The following is a 20603-nucleotide window of genomic DNA, read 5'->3' as shown; positions in this document are numbered from 1 at the left end:
AAACTAACTGACGTTTGTAAGTAACACATATACTTCCATTCATAACTTTCAATAACAGGCTGCAAAAAGATAAAAACCATGTGCGGTAATATGGTTTCGGCAATCCCTTTCTTAAAAAAAGTGTATTTTAAAATATGTAATGGGATTGGGGAGGAGGTGGGGAGAATAACTAAACAGGCGAAGTAGCTACTGTTGATCAAAAGTGGATTAAAAAACATTCAACTGTATACCTTTCTTTGCACTTTAATACTTCTTTTTTGGCAGTTGGGCTCTAAGTTCCACGTGACGCGCCACACGGTTGCCATGGAGACTAGCAGAAACTTTTTTTAGAAAAGTATCCCTAGCGTTGCCCTACGCAAGAAAGAGGCCAGTGCCCCTGGCCGGGAAGCGCAGGAGACAAGCAGCCGCCACGGCGCATTCGGCGGCGCTGGCCAGGGAGGGAGGCCGCTAGGGTGTCGCGCGGCCGGGAGGCGGCGGCCGAGCGCGGCGTCACGTGGCCGGGGAGGGGCCTGCGCGCCGCCCGCCCGCTCGCCCGCCCCTCGGCTACCGCCGCCGCCGCCGCCGCCGCCGCGTCCCATTCATGAGGGCCGCCCGGCTCGGCTGCGGCCCAGGCGGCTCCCGAGGCAGCGGCGGCGGCGGGCGCCTGGGCCTCGCGCGCGTCCTCGCACGGCCCCGCCCCCTCAGCCTCCGACGAGCCCGCCTTGCGAGGCCGGTCCTCACCGTCGCCGTCCAGCCACCGCCTCCCGTCGGCCGCCCGCGGGCGCCGTTGCGGGTTGGGAGCCGAGCCACCGCAGGTAAGCGGGCGCCGAGCCGGGGTCCTCGCGCCGCCGCGCCGCCACCCCCCCGCCGCCGCGGCTCGGGCTCCGCGGCGGGCGTCGCGTCTCTGCGCTCGGGGCGGCTGGGGTCGCCAACTCGGTGCGGCGCCGCTCTGACGGAGGCCGGGACCCCTGCCCCCGCCTCGCCGCCGCCGCCACGTAGACGCGGGCCCCGCCGGCGCCGTGGCAGGACGGGTTTGCGGGGTCGGCTGGGACCGGCGGGTGCGGGGTGAACGTGAGGAGGGGGACGTGAAGACTGAAACACGCGGGTGCCCCCGCCGCTGCCCGAGGTGATAGTCACTTCAGAACCCCCAACTCGCGGGTTTCTGGCGTAAAGGCTGGAGCGGAGGCCGAAGTGACGCTTGGCCGAGCCGCGCACGCCGAGGAAAGCGCGGCTGGAGGCCGCGTCTCCATCCCGCCCCCGGCCCTGGGGGAGGGGGCGCCCGAGGCACGTGATCGCATTCAATCCAGGGCTGGGAAGTTGCTGTTATTTCTCTGCAGCGGTTCGTTTGCCGTGTGTCTCCACCTCCAGGTTGTAGACCCGGTCCTAAGTGTGAGTAGTTTTTTCCCTTCGCAACACCCCCCCCCCCCTTCCCTCGGTAAATCTCAATTTGTATGGAACGTGTTAAGATACAGTTTTATTGTAAGGGTTTCTCTCTCAACTTTTAACCCGGCGGATCACCATTTTCTCCACTCTTGCGAACAAATTAAGACTGTTCTCGTTGAAAATTTGGGATGACATTTTGAAGGCATACTGAACGGGCAGAAAGATAACCCTTCCTTGCAGAAAGTGCTGGAACTCTGAATATTTGGAAATGCTCTGAAGTATTACTTAACAGACCGCTATACTAATTTTAAAGGTACATCGGGGGATTATTTTTCCAAACCTGTTTGTTTGTTTGTTTGTTTTAAAGTGAAAAAGAGTCAGTTATCTTGGTGTCAGGCCAGGCCCTGTTGAAGCTCTGCCCAATAGAAATGTTCTGTAAGTGTTACTGTTTATTAAAACTTGGTCTGGCTGGTTCATAATGCTTTGACAATACAAAGTCAAATTTTAAATACATTTAAATACAAATTTAAAAAAATTGTATTAAAATGTATTAAAAAAACATTTAAAAAATTTAAATACACATTTAGTGGCCCATTTGGTTGATATGTTGATGGTCTGATATTGATCTTAGTGGCTTAAGCACGTGAAGTATGGCAGATAATGCTGAGATGGGGAGAGACAGGGCCCACAAGGTGCAGGGGAAGGATTCAGGTGGTCCCCTAGTGCAGCATCCTCACTTTTCATGAAGGGCAGTCAACCTCAGGCCATACCCAGCCAGTGTATAAAAAGCAGTCCTAAGGCCACCTGGCCAGGGAGTGTGGCTTCCTCCTTCCAGTTCAATATGCAGTTGATTGTGATATATCAGAGTGAAGTATCTCCATGTCCAAATGTTGATAGAGACGGCCATACTAGAATGCTAGAAATGAAATGATAGATTCTGTCTTAAAACGTGATGGCATAGTTGAGAGCCAACAGAGAAGCTTTATGTTTAAGAGGAACTGGAAACGGGAGCATTTGAAAACCATTCAACGCTATAGTAAAGCTACTGTGAAGAAACAATTAAGAGAGTCAGCTGGGCATTGTGTCCTTCATTGCTCCAAGAATGTAGCAATAAAGATACTCATCGCCCTGTATTGTAATTTTTGGTTTACTGACTGGACTGTCGCCTGCACTAGACTGAAAGTCCTTGAAGGCCAGACTCTGGTAGGTGCCTGGTACCAAATGCTGCGCCAGTTTTTAGAAGAATCTCCATGGAGGGCTGTTGAACAAAGATAGAAAGCAGCAGTCAGTCTGTGTGTCCTTACCAGTGACCTGAGAGCTGGTGGCACTTCCTGTACACTCAACTTTCCTGAATTGTGAGCTTTGGTTGAATGATCCTGATGGTGCCATGCATTAGAGGTGGTAAAAGGTTAAATTAAGCTCATGAGTATTACAGGGAACATTTTGCAATGTTTAGTTTAAATATTAATATTTAGTTTAAATATAGCTTGGTTCTCTGTGTCAACAGCTATTCCCTCTGGGTATGCCTTTTTTTTTTTTTTTTTTTTTTTTTTTTTTTAGTAGTAATTTCTTCATATAAGGCAGCACAGTAACACTTAGCTGGAAGCTTTGTCTTGTTGGGAGGTAGATACAGCTACCTTTCTTAGGTGCTTAGTAATGTAAGTCAGGAGGTTTTTCTTGAAGTCTAACTTAAGTCCACCTGCCTTTAATTTAAATCCAACCGTTTTTGCTCTGACCCTAATAGCTGTCACGGTTTGTGTGTGTATGTGTGTGCATATTAACTTGCCAGTCAATGGCTAGACAGTGGTTGGGACCTTTATTTTGAAAGCCCCTTTTTATCTGTTTTATTCCCTTCATTTATGAGATGTTGTATTTCTGGCTGAGCCCCAGAGTCTTCTGAACTGTCATTTGCCTTCTTCATAATGAAATAACTCACAAGTTGGTAGGCAGAACCTCTAGTTGGCAGAATCCTATATAAATTGTCTTATTAAAACTTGGAAGATAATTATTATAGGCTGGAGTAGTAAACTTTACGGCTGTATCAGAAGGCATTCAAAGAAGATTCCTCGGTGACTTTGCTAACAATGAACTGCACTTTTTGGTATCCACTTCCCTTGCTGTCTGCTGTCGGTTTGATTCTTTTAGTAACACAGTATCACTATTACTAATGCTAATTGCTTTACATGTGTACTCTCCTTTAGTCTTTAAGACAAATGTGTGCTCACCCAGGGAGGTCCAGATGAAGCAGCTAGGTATCTCTGAGAGTCCGTGGCAACCTATGTGTTGGGGGTGCCATTCCAGCTCTGCTGGCCTCACCTCTGGCCGCCTTGCTCTCCTGACCAGCCACAGGAAGCTTGGCCCACATGGTCCACTTCTGCTCTAAAATGCTGAGACTGGGATGATTCTGCTGTAAGTTTTCAGTCTATAAAGAAGGAAGGGGAAGAAAAAAAATATTAGGAGATAAGCTGTGCTGCAATGCAAGATAAGCCCAAAATGTGACTTTTGAGATTAGAATAATGATAAGATACACATTTTAAAAATTTGATTCACTGACTACAGTTTAGAATCTTTTTCTTCTAAAGCCCTTGAATGCCAAATTTCTGTCATCCTGTATTTGTCAGTTTAGATTGGTGTTAAAATTATTACTAAAAAAATGAGGAAGGAGCCAGAAATCCTTGAACTTGTAAAGTGTAACAAAAGTTACAGCATTGGCTCCTTGTGCTACCTTCATGTTAACTATGTACAAAGAGGGTCTAGCTGAAAGTCAGGTGACTTGTGTGTTAGAAAGAGGATCTTTTAACTTTTATTTAGGTCAAATGTATAATTTGAGAGACTATATAAATGTGTTGGAAAAATGGAGGGCTCATAGAGATCTTTTAAAAGTCCATTTAGAATCCGTGTAGTTATCTTTGTAATCTTTGAATTTAGAACTTTATTATGTGATGTTTATATTTATCTGTGGTGTTACAGATTTTCAACATGAGCCATCCAAATTAGGCTTTTCTACTTCTTTGGAAGAGAAACACTGGCTCCTAGAAAAGTCCACTTTGTGTTGTTTGGGTAGCTAGGGGATTGCCTTTATCTGACTTTTTGGCATATTTGAACAGTAGGGAAAGTCTTCTGTAGTTAATTTTGTGAATAGTAACTGAGTTTCTTGACTTTATTTCATTTCATATTTACTTTTGTACCAACTCTTAATTTTACTGTTGAATAATACATATATTTGTCTGAACAGCCTCTAATCATTTTTTTCAATGAGGCAAAGTATAAATAAAATTTAAGGTGATTTATAAATTCTAAGTTGTTTTCAACTCCTGGCATCTTTTTTTATCTTAACTGTTCAAGAATCTACAGTGATCCATTCTCACCTGTTTTAGCAAATAGAAGTTTCCCATCTCTGTTCTCTTATTTCTGTTTTCTCCCTCCCATCTCCACTGGCCCCAAACATTTATCATTTTCTTTAGTACTCGCTTTTCTTGATTAACTTAGGCTGTGGGAGGCGTTGCTCTAGCTGTTAACCAGTATTAGAGTAAATAACTGTTGTCTTTAATTTTTAGACACTTCATGTGACCTGCTGGTAGCACTAGTTTGCCTTTTTTCTGTAAATGTCGAACTAAGGGGAGGAGTAGGGAAGAGATGGATTGTTGAATGGAAGTGGTAAGAAGTTAGCCTTTTTGTTCAGAGTCTAGTAGAGAAAGTAGAATTTGAGGAGAGGAGGAAAGGACGTTGAAACACGAGCAACTTTTTAGGATGGTCCTGAGGATAGGATCTGTTGATTTTAAAAGTAACTACAAGAGGAAAGAGGAAGGGACAGACCTTCATAGGTTGATGTGCAGAAGAAAGCTCAAATAGAGTGAGCTGGAGTGGCTGTACAGACCTTGTATTTGCAGTTCAGTGGAAACTTTTTGAGGGTTTGGCATGCTATCTACCATTGTTTTGATATTTTAACTTTTTTGGTCACTCGTGAATTTAGTTGAAATTTTAAGTAACATTACAGGGGTGTAAAGGGATGTGGATTCTAAAAGTTTTAAGAAATATGATTAAATACATAGTATTTCAAAGACAAAGGGTACCAGTATCTAGGTTTAAAAATTATTTGGTTTTGATGGTCATAACTAAGTAATTATCAGTGATTTTGCTCAAAAAAAAACAACAACAAAAAGGCACATGGTACCAAGTAACTTTAGTGACTGACTAAATTTCTGCATTTACCTATTTCTAGTATAATGGAAGGGATAATTGGTTGTAAACATCTTTTTAAAAAAAATTGTTTTTATATCTATAGTAAGATGTTTTATTTTTATAGGAAGAATCTTAATTACAAACGAAAAATTGACCAGTTAATCTGGAATTGAAATCTACCTAAAAGCTTTTTTTATGTTTCTGAATAAACAATGGAATTGTACAATTCCATGATGGTTCTAATCTACTCAGTGCATTATGATGTGACTGACATGTGTTGCTCCTGGCAAGATAGATGTGTCCAGCTGTACTAGAGACTTGGTGTTTACTGATTCTAAAAGAGAGGTATCCAGAATGTGAATAGCTCTTATAAGGTATTGGGCATAATCTATTAAATATAAAGGAATCTCAGACAGCAAAACCATCAGATAGTTGATGTGAATTATGAACTCTGAATTGGAACTCTCTGAATTGTGGTATGTTACTTTCTCCAACAGTTGCCTGTAAATTTGTGGTCTTTGTAAAGTGATGTGCCTTTTTTCGAACCAGTTTAAGTCAAGCAATGTTTGGGCTTACTGAAGAACCATGGGGAATATACTTTTTGTTTCCTTTACGATACTAAGTGTAATTATTTTTTTCTTTGTAAAATATTGCAAAATTATCTGCCCACATTTTATATATTTTTTAAATTATTTTAATCTCAGTGTCCATCTGACATTATAACTATATTCATATCATCTGTTTATATATGAACTGCAAAGGAACAGGACTTATTTAGAGAAGTATCTAAATATTTTGTGAATAGAAAGATCTCTATTTTATAATTTAAAATGTGTATTAGAGATGCTTTATAAGTAAGGATTGATCTTTTGTTGTAGGGTTTTCTAACTGGTTCAACCAATTCAAAATATCCTGCCTAAAGTAGTGGTATTTGAAAAGTAAACATTTGGAATTTTGGTGTCTTTAGCATACTCTATCCACTGAGATTCAGTCTGTAAAATGGTGCTGATGCCTATTTTTTTAGGAACACTGTTTCTAGGAGGTGTTTAATGTCTGTAAAAGATTATCACTATTATTACAGTTACATGATTAAGTACTTTCTTTGGCTGAGGCATTGTGTTTTACATAAATTATCTCCTAAGAGGCACAACAACCCTGCAAGGTAGAGATAGTAGCTGCATTTTCTAGGTGAAGACAGTGAAGCGAAAAGAGATTTGTCAAAGGCATGCACCTGTGTATTGGAATCGACCTACCCACCCACCCCCATTCCATTGTCCCTGCTCCCATGCCACCACACTGCCCAAGGGACTGTAAGAATTCTTAGGAATCTGCTTGACATGCCAAAACTAATTTGGGGGTGTTGTTTTTACTTTGTTAGGTAGAACTGGAGAACTGACTTTTTTTTTTACGTTTTTTTATTTATTTTTGAGAGAGAGAGAGGGAGTGAGAGAGAATCCCAAGCGGGCTTCACATCATCAGTGCAGAGCCCTGTGTGGGGCTCGAACTCATGAACTGTGAGATCATGACTTGAGCAGAAATCAAGAGTCGGATGCTTAACCAACTGAGGCACCCAGGTGCCCTGGAGAACTTATTCTTAATGTCTGCATCTATAAACTGCTCGTAGAGGGATAGCACCTGCTGCACAGAAGCCTTGGGTTTCTCTGAATCATTTATATATGCAAAAACCAACTGTTCTAAGAGAAAGACCAGCCAAGAAAACAGTGGAGGTGATTTGACTCCACCACACCTACTTGGTGCCTGCTCAGGAATGAGCTAAACAATATGAAGCTGATGATCATCTGCCTGCCTTCTGTAATATGAGCACATCACTGGGCTGAGTTGGGATCAGGTGTTTAAAACCTGACCCCTAAATTGTAGCTAAGTTTTGCTCACAGGCTCTGCTTGAGAGGAAGGCAATTCTTTTTAGTGTTGGGAAGAAGAAATGGGCTCAGTTGGACTTTTTGAGACATGGTATGTCAGTATCCAACGTGATGTCTTCTTGAGGGATTTTCCTTGGTAATTTTGACTGTTCCTGATATGAGAATTACACTCCATAACCCCTGGGTTATGTGGAACTTGATTGTGAGTAGGGGCCCTGAGTTAAACATTTCAGAATTGGACAGAGCTTCTGGCCTCTTAATCCATGTAGGAACCTTGTTTCATCACATTGTGGGTGGCCAGGTGAAACCCCTAATATTGTTGAGTATCTGATTTTTGAGCAGATTTGTTTTTGGAATTGGCACTTTCTTCATTATATCACTTGATTCGCTTGGTAACTAGCTCCGCAGACAGGATTCTTTGTGATGGAATTTTAATGGTGTTTTACCTACTGTAATTGAATAAATGGATAAGTTGGTGTTTATCAATTTTTCAATACAGAATAACTTATGAAACAGAAATATATTCATGGACCGTTAGGAATTCCTAAATCACGATTACACATTTGGCATATAGTTTATCAGTTGTCTTATCTGTAATATGGAGATAACAATACCTACTGATGGCCTGGTTCTGAGGACTAGCTGAGACTGTGTATTAAACCAGAGCCAGAAGCCACCTAGAGGTCTAGAGGAAGAGTGGCAGGCTAGGATTTCTAACCCGACAAGACATGCCAGTGTTGAGGGGCACAGGGACAAAGGGCAAAAGGCAAATAGCACAAGTAGCTTATAGACTTGTTTGAAGAAGAATTTTATAAAACAGGTAAGGATTGAGAAAGGAGTACTACATGAGTGATTAAAAGTGAGTCAGAGGAGGGGAGCCTGAGTGGCTCAGTTGGTTGGGCGTCCGGCTTCTGCTCAGGTCATGATCTCGAGGTTTGTGAGTTTGAGCCCCACGTCGGGCTCTGTGCTGACAGCTCAGAGTCTGGAGCCTGCTTCAGATTCTGTGTCTCCTTCTCTGTCTGCCCCTCCTCCACTTGTGCTCTGTCTCTATCAAAAATAAATAAATGTAAAAAAAAAAAATTTTTTTTTAAAGTGAGTTAGAGGAGGACACCTGGGTAGCTAGCTCAATCACTTGAGTGTCCAGACTTCGGCTCCTGTTAAGGTTATCTTGCGGTTCCTGACTTCATTCAGTGCTGAGCTCACTTCTTTTCGGATCCTGTGTCCCCCTGTCCTTGCCCCTCCCCCACTTGTGCTCTCTCAAAAATAAATAAAACATTGAAAAGTGAGTCAAAGGAAATATTTGGAGTGAACTTCTCTGCTTATATTTTTAGCATGAGGATATGATGTTTAGTTAAAGATGTTTGTGCTTGCTTAAAATTTCCTTGACCCAGAACTTTTATCTCTATAGTGTCAAAATAGAAAATGCATTTTTATGTTAGCTGTTTTGTATCCAAATCTTATGCACTACATATGTTTGTAAATTTAAGCCTTGTGATTTTTGCCATCATTTCATCTCTTATTCTGTGAATTTTGTTGCCTAGGCCCATAGGTGGAACATTGTCTTTTGTATCTAGAAAGCAGAGCTGTCCTTTATACACTGCAGGTAAATGCATAACTAAAAAAACCCCCAAAGCTCTTGCTGTCTAGTTCAAAAGTCTGTAACATTTTTCTATAAATTTTAGTACGTGATTGTTATTAAAATTTCTTTAGATTATATAATTACATGAAATTTCTCACTAGTTGAAAAATACTAATAAACCTGTATTGTTAATGGTGGATTTTTTTTTTTTTTAAATCTTCTAAGGATCATCCTTTTCAACTGTTAGCTAAATCTTTTGCTATTATCTTTGCTATAGAATGAAAAGGGCTTTTGTGTTAGGACATTCCCCTTTCTCAAGTGAATGAACTGGGCAACTTAATAAGAACCTTACTATATTTAAATTTTCTGGTTCATTTGTTTTGTCTTGTTAATGAGACATACCTAAAGCTCAGTGCTGATGCTGAGAGCCAGAAAAGAGGTTTTCCTGTAAAAGCAAAGCAAAACCAAACCCCCACAGAGCTATTTGCTTGGTGTTTGTTTTTTTCTTTTCTCTAATAGTTTTCATTCCTGTAGATAGGATTCTTTAGCATGCAGTTCCATCATATAATAGTGCTATTCGTCTTTTACATTTTTAAGTGTATTTTTTTTTAAGTGTAGTTTAAAAATTCAGATAGCGCTTTGAGATATATAGTGAAAAGCACCAGTCTCTTCTTCAGTCCTGACTACTGCTTCCTAGAAACAACTTCTTCGAACTCTTACCTGTTTCCTGTGGGATTTTCTTCTATGGGTCTATGCCTAAACTACTGCAGCTTGTTTTTCCAAATCTAGACATTTTCTGTGGGTTTCTTACTTTGCTAGATGAGGATTCATCTCTCATACAACCCTCCTTACACACTTTTCCTTCTATCCTTCCAAGGTAATCATATCATAATTTTTTATTTTCTCTATATTCAGTATTTATGTTTTCATGACCAAGTGTTGCTCAAAACTAGGCATATACAGTGATTTAATTTCTTCACCAGTTCAAATTTCTGTTTTTTCTGGAGTTAATTGTTTTGTTGGCTCATGTTTCTTAGTACCAGTCACAAATTCAGGCCCCCAGTTTCAGACAGAATTACAGGGCTCTGGGCAGTGAACACCTCACCTGCATCCCATTAGTTTCTCACCTCTGTTGGGTAGTCTTTCCTAGAGATTCCTCTCTCAGCCTGCCTCCTCATTTTTGGTGGGCACATCCTCCTGTAACTTTTTGAGAAAGGGTTCACAGGAGGTCAACTCTGAGACCTTACTTGACTGGAAATTTATTCTAGCCTCATACTTAATTGGTAAGCTGGCTATGGAATGCTAGAATGGAAATAGTTTTCCTTTAGAATTTTGACTTGTTACTGTTGAGAAATCCCAAGCTTTTTAATTTCTGTTTCTCTTTCCTTCCCACTCTATGTATCCTTTCCTTTTCTCTTCCGGTTTTCTTTCTTTTCTTTCTTTCTCTTTCTTTCTTTCTTTCCTTTTCTTTCTTTTCTTTCTTTCTCTTTCTTTTCTTTCTTTGGAAACTTTACCTCCTTTTGAAGTCGCTCTTACTTTCATCTTTTGATGAGGTGCCTTCATTTGTGATTTGCAGCTGTGGTCCCTGGACCATTAATGGTGAAGGAGTGACTGGAACAACTGGGAAGAGCCCTCCTCACCTGGCTTCACAGTGAACCCACAGTCCTGGCCTTGCTTTGTACGTTCATGCCTGGTTGGCAGGCAGGTATTTCATCAGTGTCTGTAGGTCAGAAGGGCCTAAAAACACTCAGAACGTATGAGTGCTTCTCAGATCTGGTGAGGCTTCACCCCACAGACAGGATCACCTGCAGCTGTATGTCCTCATGAAAAGTTCGGGAGGTAGCTGGCATTGGGTGCTGTGCCTCTGTTTGAGAGCATGGTGTGCATCCTGCTTTGTGTAGCCATGCCCACAGGGTGATTGCTGAATCCTTTGTCCCTGAAGACCACAGAGCCTTTAACATTGTTTATTGGCATCTTTCCATTGTGGCTGCCTTCCATAGAGGCCACCGCAGTTCAGGTACCTCTTCATCTTTTGTGCTGGGCACTTGGTGGGAACTTTCATTTTGGAAAATCATGTTTTTGACTCTGGGAAATTATCTTTTTTTTTTTTTTTGAGAGAGACAGAGAGAGAATGTGTGACTGGGGGATAAGGAGCAGAAGGGCAAAAGGAGAGAGGGGATCTTAAGTAGGCTCTGTGCTCAGCACCAAGCCTGATGCATGGCTCAATCCCATGACCCTGGGATAATGACCTGAGCTGAAATCAAGAGTTGGACGCTCAACCCACTGAGTCACCCAGGCACCCCCCTGGGAAATTATCTTGTAGTTGTAATAATTTTATGTAGTTCTAATGTGTTTTTTTGTTTTGTTTTGTTTACATACCTCCACCAATGTGGGCTCTTTTTTTAAGCACTTAATTACTTTCTGATCCTCCATTTTTTTTCCTCCATCCATTTTTCATCTTTTAAAAACTTGACCTCTTTTCATTTGCTGTCATTGCCTCTAGCCATTCTTTATACTTGTGAGTTACCCCTTTTATATTTCTTTACTGTTATGTTAGTGAGTGTATTGCAAGAAAGTACCAGAAACTGGATGGTTTAAACAACAGAAAAATTTATTGTCTCACTGTTCCAGAGGGTGGGTTAGTTCCTTCTGAAGCCTGTAGGGCGAATCTGTTCATTCCTCTGTCCTAATTTCTGGTGGTTAGCTGACAATTTTTGGCATTTCTTGGCTTGTAGATACCTTAATGGTCACATGGAATTCTGTATGTGTGTGTCTGTCCATCTCTCTTTCTCTCTCTCTCGCTCTCGCTCTCTCGGTCCAAATTTCCCCTTTTTCTGTGGAAGCCAGTCATGATGGTTTAGGGCCCACCCTAATGACTTCATTTTAACCTGATTACCTCCATAAAGATCCTGTTTCCAAATATCACATTCTGAGATATTGAGGGTTGGAATTTCAACTTAGCATTTTTGGGGCGGCACAGTTCAACTCTGAACAGTTGGGTTTTTAAGAGAGAATGAAAATAAAGTGTATGTCTTCGTGTTTAACAGAATGTCTAGTTATTGTAATATTTTTAAAGACTGTTTTAGTCACATCTATCTTCACTGAAGATTAGAAAGCAACTCTCAGGAAGTAATTTTTAGGTTACAGTTTGCAGTTTTTGTTCAGATTTATGTGACTGTTAAATTTCTGGTGGTTTCCTGAATGTTTGATAACTTAGTATGTGAGTCACCTCATTTTTTTCCTACTCTTGCTCTGTTTCTAAAGTAATTTGAAGGTTGGCAACATGACTAAAGAAGGAACAGCAGCAGTGGCTTGTGAGAAAGTAAATCCTAAGTATATTATCATGGCATAGTTATGGGAGTATGATCAGCCAGGTTCTAATGCTCTTTCGTGTTAATTATACTTGTTTTTTCAGATGTGAGCCTTCCTGGGTTGAGTTTGTTTGTTTGTTTGTTTGTTTTTAAAAATTCTATCCTACATTTTCTTGGTTTTGGCTTCTCATTCCCTTTACCTAAAAGTAGCCTACCCTTCCTCCCTTACTTTCTGGCAGCATCACTCTCTTTAATTTCCTGTGTAGTAGTTATCCCAGTCTAGAATTTTATTTTTTATTTCTTGTCTCTTCTTTCTCCATTAGAATCTAAATGCTATAAGAGCAGGTGCATCAACCGGGTTCACTGCTTGATCTCAGAATAGAATAGTGCCTAACATGTTATAAAGTAGGCACTGCTTTTAAACAGGTCAGTGAGCGGAACAAGTTTTATTTTCCAACATTCCAAATGTTGCTTCACTGAATTGCTTTTGCTCTTGGAAGTCCTTCTGTCTTGTTGAAGTAGCTCAGTGTGCAAGTCAGCTTGTAATAACACAAGTGGCTCAGCCTTACCTGGCATTTGTTTTGCAAAACTGTAAAACTAGGACACAGCTCAAACTGGAGTGATGAGTGGCTCTCATAGCGGTGCAGTTGGCGATGGCTACTGTCTCCACAGATTCTCCCTTTATCCACCCAAATGTCCTCCCAGGCCGGGAAAGGGAGCTCCCCCCCTAACATTTCTGAAAATCCTACTAGGGTTCCAGTAGTAATTGTGCACAATAAAACAGGGCCTGAAATTTGAGTTATATTTTAATTGGATTTTGGTGGAAGGCTCTCATCCATCTCCACAGCCTCTCCCAGTTTTCCCAGAAGCCTCTGGGAAATATGGCCAATATGGGATGCCTGGAGTTGGGAGTGGGATCTTTGCATGGCTGCACAGGAGTTCATATCCCTGCTTCCTGGCCTCATGGTCACCACATTCTGTTTAATTGAGACAGACCCAGGCAGTTCCAAAGAGAAGAGTGGAGAAGTAGTGAATTTGTGCTTCCTGATCTAGGAAACAGGGAGGGAGGTGCTACATTCTGAGAGTTAAATGTAAGAGAGATTGCAGGTGTTATTAAAAACTGAATATGTGTTACAGGAGCTGAGGAATTCTCCTGGTCACTTTTATGACATCAGTTAAGTAAGCTGGCAGATTGGTACTTTTTTTTTTCTTGTTTTTTATTCGTATGCTACCAGTACAGGGAAGACCTTTCTCTCCACCTACAGGAGTCACTGAAAGTTGATTGATGCAGTGTGTGAGACTGGTCAAATGGTTTATGTAGCAAAAGTCACCTTTTAACTGGAATTGTGGTACTGTCTTGATTTCATCATGGTATCCTGAAGGGTTATAAGGAAATGGCCTGGCATTCGGATGCTGTCCCAGAGGTGATTGCTACAGCTTTGACCTCAGTCATGTTCCTTTGAATTTCAGGTAGGTTTAGAAAAATACAAGCTCTTGGGGTACCTGGGTGGCTTGGTTGGTTAATTAAGTGTCCAGCTGCAGGTCAGTTCACGATCTCATGGTTCAGGAGTTCGAGCCCCACATCGGGCTTTTCGCCCACAGCGTGGAACCTGCATGGGATTCTCTGTCTCCCTCTCTCCCTGCCCCTTCTCTTCCCTCGCCCTCCCTTTCCCTCCCTTCCTCTCTCTCTCTCTCTCTCTCAAAATTAATAAATAAACATTTAAAAATTCTTTAAAAAAAAAAATACAAGCTCCAAAAATGAAGTGTGCATACTCACAAAATGTTGAATCTGGTACCTCTCATGCAAAAGCTGACAATCAGCTTTGAAATTCTTAGGTGATTTAGAGAACCTGGTGCCTGTGGTAAGGTCTCTATAAAACCACATGATGCTTTCTATGTGTGGTGGGGAGGGGAGAAACAAGAAGTGGTTCTGTTGTTCTGGGTTACATGTATGATATTGGATACAAGACTGACTGTCCTGGGATGTGAGCAAATAGTCATTTCTTTCCTGCATCCTCACAGTGCTTATTGAGATGGGGGTGATGGATGATGACAATTGATGGACATTATTCACAATGAAAAATACTATTTAAATAAAAGATGCAACACATTGTGAAAAGTTTACCCATAAGATCTAGTATAAGTTCTTCAGCTTTGAGCTCCATTACAAATGAATAAGGAAACTGTTGGTACTCCTATAAAAGATGTTCCTGTGAAGGAATATGACTAAAAACTTAATGCGATCAAATAAATGTACACTGCCCACTTCAGTGCAATATATGCATTTCAATGATGCTATCATTCTTACAACATTTTGGAACGCCATTTTCTTTTCAAATTACTTTCAGAGTCTCAAAATATATCATTTTATGCTCAGTGGTGGAAGGTTTTTACCCCTTAAGGTAGGTTAGGGTTTTCACAATAGCTACAAGTCATTTAGAGCAACATCTGGTGGATCATGCATGTCAGAGAGATGAACAGTAATCTACTTCTGTGCTGTTTAAGAGTTGTGACCATATAGTAATGATAGTGATCATGCAGTTTTTACTTTTTTTTTTGATGTTTATTTATGTATTGAGAGAAAGACAGAGGAAATGGGGGGAGGGGCAGAAGAGGACAGACAGAATCCCAAGCAGGCTCTGTGCTGTCAGGGCAGAGCCCCACAACGGACTCTATTTCCTGAACCGTGAGATCATGACCTGAGCTGAAATCAAGAGTTAGGCACTTAACCAGCTGAGCCACCCAGGTACCCCACTACAATTTTTCTCTTAATGCATCTTAGGGGAACTTTAGGTTGAAGTAGGCAGATTGAATTTCTGAAAGACAATATCTTAAGAGTTCTGGTTATTTTCATTTTAGTTTAAATTTAGCCAGTTGAATAAAATCTGGTAATCAATATAGATAAAGCATTAGAATTTTCTTAATATTGTAAAAGGAAATTCCTAAAGTTATCATTGTCATAGCAATGTATTTTAGCCATTTTGCTGTTCATTTCCTGAAGAACACAGATGAACCTGCATACAAGAGTATGAAATGCTGCATATTCTGATGGGAAGGGCAGGGTGAGCTAGATGCCATCAAATTGAGAAAACCTGCAGGTTTGAAAAAGAAACAAATTGAGGAGAGCAAGCCTTTTGCAAGGTTGCCAGATTACACTGGGGGCCCATTTAATGCTACAGATAAAAATTTATACTTTCACCTGTTTGTCCTACCAGGATGACTCTTCCCAGTAGTACTCATGATGATTTTTTATTAAAATGATAATCCCAGTTGCTTGGATGGTATTTTCTTTAAGTTTATCAGTATGATAGCAAGCAAATTGTAAATTAACATCAGTGAAGTGGTTAAAAGCAAAGGCTCTGGAGTCAAGCCTTGGTTTATTATATCCTGGCTTCTCTAGCAGCTGTAAAACTTGAGCAGGTTCTCACTGTCGGTAATAGTTATGTATATGGGATGTCAGTTGGTTTATGTCTTTTTATACACTTCTCTCTTGAGGTCCTAGCATATTTATTATCATTTGTATGAATTTTATGTGTGATAGAATTTTTACATTTTCCTCAAGAACTACATATCCAAGAGATTGTTGCTGAGTTCCTGGTCTCTAAATACTTAATCAACATTACAGTAGCAGTTCACTTATATGGATGGAAGAAGAGGACTGGAAAGACGAGTACCAGCTAATAACCAGTATTTTTTTAATTAAAAAAAATTGTAAGGAATTCAAGGAGGTGCAGTTACAGCAACAAAGTAGTTAAAACACCATCACCAGTTTTTCAAGTGGTCCAGAAAATCTTTAGTTAGATATATGCAAAACTAGCTGAAGAAGGGGAAATTCCTCTTGAGAGCCAAGGAATGTCAGTGTACAACTGACTTGGGTCCTTGCATGATGCTTATCTCATAATTTGTTAGAATTTTTGTTTATTTTTCTTTGGATTGTGTTAATGATATTAAGTCTTGCTTACTTCGTTTATTGTTTTCATAGTTTTTCTATGGCAAGTTCTAAGCCATCTCAATTTTGACCTGGCATGGAGAAATCTAATACTGTACTTCCTTTAAAGTATCTTCATTTGGCCTCAGTGTGATACACTGGTGTGCTCCTGTTAGTGGGTGAGTTTATAGCAACAATTTGTTTCTAAAAGATAGAAGTGTCACACTTTAAAATTATTTACAATTTTTAAATTTGATAATAATATGGCTTTGCATTCCAACAGGATTTCTTGAGTGTAGGTGAAATGGGGTGACCTAGTCCTAGTACAGAAAATTGTTTATGTACTTAGGGTGTCATCTCTGAGTGTCACCATGGCGACAGGGTCATTTCACACCGCTATTCAGAGGGGTGAAATGAGAAAGAAAGAGAAACATTTAAACAGAAACAGTTGGGATTAACAGGACGGGATGGGCACACACAGCCACAGCCCAGCCACTGAAGCAGCTGCCATGGGAAATTGGGAGCAGAGCAGAGCAGTCCCCATTTGTTTCTGGCTTTATTTATTGGAAGTGTTGTCCCAGAATTGGTGACACAGTCAAGCCATGATTCTTCTCATCCCTTAATTGGGCTGTTTAGCTTTATGATCTTAATGATCAAACAGATACACTTGATAGCTACAGCCAACAACTCTCAGTATAATCTCTCTGGTCTCAGAATATTGGGTGAAAGTTTGACACTGAACATTAGTGTCAGAAGGGTTCAGCTTCAAAGATTTTTTAGTCCCCAAAACTCCCTAAAATGGGATATGTTAACTGAAGATATTCTAGGCCCTAGAGTAAATGTGATTAAATTAACCCTTGAATTGTGTAGAAGAAACCTTTATTCAGTCACTTTTTTTTTCATATTAAATGTAAGATGCATCAGAGTAGAATGCAAAATGTGTTAAATTTTAAAGGTTAAAATATAAGTTGTCAACAAGATTACCTTTGAGAAAGATACTTTAAGTTGGGCCTCAGGAGACCCTTCCAGTTTTTTCTCCTCTGTTCCTGAAAAGACCCCAAATTGCATTTGATTTTTCATCATTCAAAGCTCAAGTGAAAATAGTTCACTGGCTACCCTGTTCAGAGAGTTGGGGATTGTATGAGGATTATAACGAAACACTAGAACCTTGAGTAAACTAGCCATTATCCAATAAGCAGTTAAATTGTAAATGTTTGAAAAACCCTCAGAGAATTATCAAGAGGAATTTTGCTCTTGGTTTGAAAGAATGCATATAAGTCCCTTTTCGTAAGTAAACAGTGAATTATAAGTAATTCCAGATATAAGAAGAAAAACTTCATTAGTATAGATGATGAGAGCCATTCTGGTCAAGGAACTCTGTAGTCCTTTGTGTTGTGGGCCTCTGTCGTGAGTGCGTCTTGAAGATACGGACATGTACTTGAGTAATTCCTTCTGTAGAATAATTATGGTAAAGATTATGAATTGTTTGTAACGAGGCTTTAAAAAGGATTTCATCATGAGTTTGTTCTAGTAAGAACTTTTTAGTGTTCTTTACCTCGTCATGGGTATTCAGTAGAAATAAGTTGCTATTCCACGTTTGACCACTGGGGGGATGTAGGTTATTTTCATTTTTTTTGTATCAAAGTCTGAATATAACTTGTGTACGACTTCTTGGAACCAGTTTACTCAACCTCAAATAAGCAGATTTCAGGTTAAGAAGTTTTAAGTAATCCCTGTGCCACCTTTAAAAGCTTTTTTAATACTTAATCTCCTAAGTCTCATATACTTAGGGGATCAGTAGTGAAAAGAAACAAAGATGTGTATTTTACTAGCATCATTATCAGCTGTGGAGTCTAAACAAGATTCCGAGTCTCCTGACTAGCATTTTAGCTTTGTTTCCCCAAGATAGACCTTTTCTTGAAAGATTTAAGTCTAGGAAAAGTAAAAAGTAGTCTTTCCTTGACTACTTACCATTCATTATCTTTGCCTGTAGAGGAAAAGTTTGACAGTACAGTAACATTTTTCTCTGAAAAACCATGTGGATAATTAAGAATTATTCATTGTAATTTTAACTTTTATTGACCAAGTCCAAAAAGTGCCACCACTCAAATGATGGGCTGGAACCAGAATGTCAGGTACTAACTGGAAGTCAGGTGATCCACAGTCACAGCTAGGGGAAGCTGGAGGTGTGTGCCTCTTACAAAATTGGTGTTTGGAAGATGCGCTCACCCTGTCTGGGTCCATGGTGCATGTTCACTTGCAGTCAGAACATTCTGTGAGTCATCAATCCAAACAAACAGTGAAACGATACCAAGACTTAAGAGAAAACTGAAGTGACTGGCCTAGGGGTTTGATTATTGTGTAAGAGGTGTTTGCGGTGAAGGTTGCCCGAACAGAGGTCATACCCACTAATCTTAGGCTCTTGCCTCTCTTCTCTTGTTAGCCCTTTCTCTTTCCTTCTGGTCAACCACCATCCTCCTTTCCCTAGCACTTTCTCTTCTGGTCTCAGCATGGCATTATGGGAGAAAGCACCAAACCAGAAATCAGGTCCAACTAAATGGGTGGCCTTGGGCTAACTGCCTGATGTCTCTGTATGCCTCAGTTTACTCATTTTTAAAATGAAGTTTTTATTTTTCCCCTTTTTCCAGTATCTTTATCCCTCCATTTACCTTTCTTAACAGTTTTCCCCCTTTTCTTGTCATTCCACCTGTGTATTTTCTCATCACTTCCCAGTTTATTCCTCTGTTTTTCCTTTTTAACCCCTTTCTCATTTTCTTATGTAGTTTTTTCCTTAATCTTCTTTTTCGTTCTCTTTTATTTGCTTCTCCCTCTCCCCGATGTCTTCCCATTGGTAGCACCCCAATATCAGTTTTTTTTCTTACTGCCGTCTGATGCCAGGGATCTAGAACTATAATAGGACATAGAGGAAGAGGTTTAAATTGTTATATGTTTAATATTTAGGCCAAAAAAAAACACACTTCTCTTTTAAACGGAGGAATTTGTGTTAACTGTTACATACTGAGTTAGATAATAAGCACCAGTGGGCACTTTCATGTACTCCAGGCACACATTAATATCTGTAGGTTGGGCAGCAAGCAGTGTAACCTACTGAATCAAGCTAAATTTTTGCCACTTCTCATATTGGTGAATTTAGTTTTAAATTCTGCCATTAATATTTTTATTATATGGATCTTAGCAATATATTGCTGTGGTAAACCTTACCCACCTCCCTTACTTGGTCAAACATTTGGAAATACTGTCTTTTTGTGATGTTTGAGACATAGAAAAAAAAGTTTAATAATTTGAACATTAAATACATGAGGATCAGCTAGTATATTGTTGATGAATTAACACAGTACTTCCATGGAATGATTAAAAATCCTGTCTTCATTTCTTCATTAGTAGAACTTCAACTAAACATCCTTTTTCTCAAGATTGTCTCAGGGCCCTACAGTAGTCCTTTGTCCAATAGAAATATAATGGGAGTCGTTTATGTAATTTTAAATTACATAAAGTAAAAAGAAAAAAAAAACAGGTAAAATATAATTTTAAGAGTATATCATATTCAACATGTCCAAAATAGTATCATTTTAACATGTATGTATAAAAAATTAGATTATTTCACTTTTTTTAATTCTAGGTATAGTATTCTATACTTACAGCACATCTCAGTTGGTTCTAGCAACATTATAGATATAGCCACATGTGGTTGATGGCTAATTGTAAGGAACATCACAGCCCTAGACAACTGTATTGAGTAAAATAGTATACATATGTTGATTACAGAAAGGTAGAAAGGAAATACCAGGAATGTTTGATTTTTACAGTGGTTCAATGTCATACTCTTCATTGTTGTACTACAGGTTAATATATAACAATATAATTAATAATATGTTAACATATAATTTATTATAAATTTTTCATTATTTACAGGGCTGAGTACACTATCTTCCATTCAGAAATTGTGAAAATAAATTAGGTCATGCCAATATGACAAAAAATTGTTGGTTACTGAGTTCTAGAAAGCATGTGTAACCTGCTGTCTTCGGGAAGCTTGTTGATGCTTAGAAAATATATGAAAACTATTTTCCCTTAAATGATTGTATAAAATTATTTCTCTATAAGTATAGTTGTTTTTATTTCTAAAAACGAGGGTGTGATTGATTTGGAGAATCATTAACTCAATCCGTGTCCTGTGTGATGGAAGCTGTAGGGACTGTCATGTGATTGGGCAGGACTTGGTACCTATCAGTGTAAACACATGGCACAGCCTGTCCCATGCCCCTCCTTATCTTCTTTAGAGAGAAGGGGTTGAGGTGTTTTGAGCAAATCTTATTGGTAAAGACGTTGTATGTATTGCT

At 39.8% G+C, this 20603-nt stretch overlaps 1 protein-coding gene across 1 annotated transcript in view; it reads left to right on the top strand.

Moving 5' to 3' along the window:
* The first annotated feature begins 659 nt into the window (after positions 1-659).
* The window catches only part of LPIN2 (lipin 2), an 88077-nt gene continuing 68133 nt past the window's right edge, over positions 660-20603 (top strand). The window contains exon 1 of the mRNA XM_030336873.1: positions 660-794. The gene's annotated coding sequence lies outside the window, so the exon portion shown is untranslated. The remainder of the gene's footprint in view (positions 795-20603) is intronic.

The sequence above is a fragment of the Lynx canadensis genome, chromosome D3 (genome assembly GCF_007474595.2).
Source record: "Lynx canadensis isolate LIC74 chromosome D3, mLynCan4.pri.v2, whole genome shotgun sequence".
Taxonomy (NCBI): domain Eukaryota; kingdom Metazoa; phylum Chordata; class Mammalia; order Carnivora; family Felidae; genus Lynx; species Lynx canadensis.
Note: the sequence above shows the minus strand (reverse complement) of the source record. Positions and strands in the feature narration are given on the sequence as shown.